General features: G+C 42.9%; 1 non-coding gene across 1 annotated transcript; it reads left to right on the forward strand.

Moving 5' to 3' along the window:
• The first annotated feature begins 3,272 nt into the window (after nucleotides 1-3,272).
• On the forward strand, nucleotides 3,273-3,354 carry trnas-gcu (transfer RNA serine (anticodon GCU)). Its single transcript has one exon. It is a non-coding gene; the product is annotated as a tRNA-Ser (tRNA).
• Nucleotides 3,355-5,098: the final 1,744 nt, after the last annotated feature.

Genomic DNA, 5,098 nt, shown 5'->3' on the forward strand with positions numbered 1-5,098 from the left:
AATATTTCTGACTGAAGATGGTTGCAAATGCTTCAGCTTCATCTTTTGCACTGACGTGCTCAGCACCACCATCATTGAGGATGTGAATGTTTTTGGAGCCTCCTCACCTTGTTAGTTATTTAATTATCCACCACCATTCACGACTGGATGTGGCAGGACTGTGGAGCTGTGATATGATCCCGAAGGAGATATCCGTGCGCGGAGTGGCGGGATGTTTGGAGAGTGATCCTGAAGAGGGTGTCCGAGCCTGGAGTGGAAGCTTTCCGTGGAGGTGCAGGAGTAGGCCATTCAGCCCCAGTGTTTTATAAAGGTTTAGCATAACTTATTTGCTTTTACTCTTTGCCTCCATTAATAAAGCCAAGTGTCCTGTTTGCTCTTAGCAACCTTTTCAAACCTTGATCAAAAAAGATTGGTGTACATTGTCTCATTCTTCCTCCCTAACTGTATCACTTCACAATTCTCTGTGTAAAATTTTATCTGTTGTGTGAAAGCCCATTTTACCAGTGTGTTTAAGTTCCTCTGAAGTGTGTTACTGTCACTGGCATAGGACCAAATTCTCGAGCATTCTTTGATGCTATCTCCGTGGAAAGAGCAATCTTACACACGAGCTCAAATTGGGATTTTGTGTGTTTATTATCTTTCCTCATCCACCAATATAAGCACAAATCTGTCTCATAATGTACAGTCTAAGAATGTGCCAATGTTGCAATGTGGTGATAAATTCTTCAGTGTCACAATGTACTCACCAACTGTTTCACTACTTTTCTGATTTCTGGATCCAAGTTTGTAGCTTTCCGCGATCTCTAGTGGCTTAGGGTTGAGCCTCACTTCAACGAAGAAACGGAAAATTATGATTTAAAGATTACACTGTCAATCATTCACATCTCTGTCTTCTCCTGAACTTCGAGTTCAAATTTGTTTGTGAAGTTGATTCACATGTTAAGACAGCACAGTCTTTGCCTTTGTGAAGGAAGTGATTTGGGAATGGTTGTTTGAAACTGTCCCTTCTTGCACAGAAATTCAGTGCAAATACTTGATCACTCACAATTTCCTTGAGAGAAATTTGTTCACAATCGCATTCGACACGGAAACTGCCTCAGCATTAATCTCACTGAAGCAGAATGTGACCGTGTTATATGTTTCAGAATGTTGGTGCCGTTATTTGTCGCTTTTAACCGAGACTGGGACACAGGGCAAGTTTGATCCGAGGTTGGAATATATTATCATTCAGGAGCAAGAAAAATCAAAAGGAACAAAATAAGAAAACCCAGTCTCTGGATTTGAGAATCTGTAGATCCGCTTTGGGAAAGTGAATCAGAGCAGAATGAAGGGTGAACTGTCCAGAAGAGATGAAGACACAGCTCAGTCAACACTTTCCCCTGGTTTATGATGCTGGAACATTCCTCACACAGAAATGATTCAACCCAATGACAAACATTCTTACAGCTGATAATTTATGCTACTGATTTAAGGACTGTCTCATGTGGTTACCGAGTGACGACGAGAAGATATTAAACTTTGTTCTATTCAATCTAGCTGTGATGAAGTTTGAATTTTTCTACCATTTATAAACAGTATTTGAAGGGTCTCGGTAACAATGTTCAGTGTTGATGAGAATGGGGTCTGGGTGAGAAGCTGCTGAGTGTGACAGGGTCAGGACTGGATGCAGGAAGTTCTCTGACAGTCTCCCTCTATCTATCTAATGGGTTTGAGTTGATTTACGACTGGTAGCTTTTATTTTACTTTTCTTATTTAGAGATACAGCACTGAAACAGGCCCTTCGGCCCACCGAGTCTGTGCCAACCAGCAACCACCCATTTATACTAATCCTGCATTAATCCCATATTCTCTACCACATCCCCACCATTCTCCAACCACGTACCTACACGAGGGACAATTTACAATGGCCAATTTACCTATCAACCTGCAAGTCTTTTGGAGGTGGGAGGAAACCAGAGCACCCGGCGGAAACCCACACAGACACAGGGAGAACTTGCAAACTCCACACAGGCAGTACCCAGAACTGTATCCTGGTCACTGGAGCTATGAGGCTGCGGTGCTAACCATTGCGCCACTGTGCTGCTGTTGGTGTTTTGATAAATGAAGGAAGTTCCCTCCACCCATTTTTTTTGGACAGACAGTGTGGTATAAGGATGCCTCGGGTTAATGCTGAAGATAGTGGGATCAACCCCTCCCACTGTCAGAGTGATGATGGGACAGTCACATGAGATGAAGTTTGGGAGAAGAGAGAGCAGCACCAAGGATGCTAGCTTAGCAGGCTTGATGAGTGTGTATAGAGTATTGTGTAAATTAGAAAAGAGTTCTTAGTTCTTTCAGCAGGAACTGTGTCCAGAAAATATCGAGAAACTCACAATTTTATTATTCAGGAGTCGGATCACAGATATTAATTCCAAGTGACAGTTCTGGGACCAAATAACAAAAAAAGTAGAGACTAATATTGCTCACTGATTGAAATCCCCCAGTGAGGAAACAGTTAAACAGGTGATCTGTTGGGGCATCATTCGATCCAAGGTTTCAGCAACATTTAATCTCCCTTTTTGGTGAAATTCTCTGTTATTTGCAACTTTTTTTATCAGCTTTGATGGGCGAGTGAAAAAACTGAAAAAATTGAACAGTTCCATGCTTTCTTTTCTTCCTTCTTCTCTTCTTTCCATCAGTTTCTCTTTTCTGTCCCAGATCAATATAATGATGAGAATCCCACTTTAATCTGTTGTTTCTGGTGTTTTATCCATTCCAATCAAAATTTCAACATTCCAATCAAATCTATTTGTTATTCCACAGTGTCTCTCCATGTGTTTTATTCTGTTGTATTCTCTCACAGTCTGTTTGATGATCAATGTTACATCTCACTCTCTGTTCTGGTGAAGATCAGAAGCAGTGATATCTGTTTACAGCACCCGACAAGTCGGCCTGAGGCTGTGCCTCGCTGATCATGTGGAGTTAAAGCAATTCTTCCAGTCAGTTAGTTCAGTTGTAATTTCATGAGAAATTCGGTCATCATGACTTCGTCAGTGACCTAATGGTTCAGGTGTCTGAGTGATGTTAATCATGATGTGATCAAATGATTGTATGTTCCAGTCTTTCCGTGGTGGGTTTTCACACTGAGTAGAAACGTGTTGGACATGGTCTGGAAATGTTTCACACCGCTCCATTCCCAACTTCATTTACTTCCAGAAGGTCTTTTCCATCATTACACAGCTAGCTGCACAGTCAGAAACTGTGCTGAAGGTGACAGCTATGTCTACGCAACTGACAAGGTGGCCGAGAAGTTAAGGCGATGGACTGCTAATCCATTGTGCTCTGCACACGTGTGTTCAAATCCCATCCTTGTTGCTAGTTTATGAACTGTTCAGTGTGTTGTTTATGTTGGGGGAGTTTATGTGTAAAGTCAGCCTCGAAACCCGTTCTTGTCTATGTCCCGACAGTGATTCCAGAATTGGTTATACTTAATTAAAATTGAGACAGACAATTGGAATTCTTCACCCAAACTGCACTGGAATGAAGATCAAATAGGGATCACGAAACGGAGCAGGATTTTTCCTCCCCTCCTTCTTTCCATCTTTACTTTCTCTGGATTTGCACCAAGTGAAAGACAAATGGGAAAAGAAAATGGCGAGGGAGCAGATGCAGAAAATTATCCTTTGGCAAGAAATTTATTTTCAAATCTTCTTGATAGATTAAGTGAGTGAGCAATGCTTTGGCAGATGGAGTATGAAATGAGGGGTCATTTAGTACCTACGATAGATCAGAGTGTTTTTTTGTAAGAGGTGAGATGTTAGAAACGGCGGAGGAGCAGAGACCCGAATACTGAATTAATAAAAGCTCGTGGACTGGTAGAAAATAATGTGAAAAGTGAACAGAATATGAAGATTGGAACTCATGTTGCAGTGATATAAAGCTCTGTGCTCCTGAAGTAAATGTCCAAGCCCAGATTGTGGGGAATCTGTGGAGAGTGATTTGGTTTTTATTCATTCTTGGGTGTGAGTATCGCTGATAAGGCGAGCATTTATTACCCATTCCTCTTGCCGTTGAGAAGGTGGTGGAGAGCTGCCTTCTTGAACTGATGCAGTCATGTGTGGAGTTTGCAAGTTCTCCCTGTGTCTGCGTGGGTTTTCTCCGGGTGCTCCGGTTTCCTCCCACAAGCCAAAAGACTTGCAGGTTGATAGGTAAATTGGCCATTATAAATTGTCACTTGCATAGGTAGGTGGTAGGGACATATAGGGACAGGTGGAGATGTTTGGTAGGAACATGGGATTAGAGTAGGATTAGTATAAATGGGTGGTTGATGTTCGGCACAGACTCGGTGGGCCGAAGGGCCTGTTTCAGTGCTGTATCTCAAACCTTAAAAAAATATGGTGCAGGAACACCCACAGTGCTATTGGGGAGGGTGTTCCAGGATTGTGACCCAACAACAGTGAAGAAATGGCGATATCGTTCCAAGTCAGGATGGTGAGTGACTTGAAGGGGAACCTGCAGGTAGTGAGTTCCCATGCATCTGCTGCCCTTGTCCTTCGAGGTAGTAGTGGTCACGAGTTTGGAAGGTGCTGTTGAAGGATACTTGGCGAGTTGCTGCAGTGCATATGGAGATGGTACACACTGCAGCCACTGTGTACTGGTTGTGGAGGGATTGAATGTTTAAGGTGGCGGGTTAGGTGCCGATCAAGTGCGCTGCTTTGTCCTGGATGGTGTTGAGCTTCTTGAGTGTTGTTGAGTGGGATGTATTCCATCACACTCCTGACTTGTGCCTTGTAGATGGTGGACAGGATTTGGGGTGTCAGGAGGTGAGATACTTGCTGCAGAATTCGTAATCTCTGACCTGCGCTTATAGCCACAGCATAGATGTGACTGGTCCAGTTACGTTTCTGGTCAAGATGTTGATGGTGGGGGATTTAACGATGATAATGCTTCTGAATATCAAAAGGTAGATGTTTTTCTCTCTCATTGGAGATGTTCACTGCTTGGCACTTGTGTGGCCAGAAGGTTGCTTGTCACTTATCAGCTCAAGCCTGAATGTTGTTCAGGTCTTGCTGCTTGCAGGCACAGACTGCTTCAGTATCTGAAGAGTTGTGAGTCATCA

The sequence above is a fragment of the Heterodontus francisci genome, unplaced genomic scaffold (genome assembly GCF_036365525.1).
Source record: "Heterodontus francisci isolate sHetFra1 unplaced genomic scaffold, sHetFra1.hap1 HAP1_SCAFFOLD_43, whole genome shotgun sequence".
NCBI lineage: Eukaryota > Metazoa > Chordata > Chondrichthyes > Heterodontiformes > Heterodontidae > Heterodontus > Heterodontus francisci.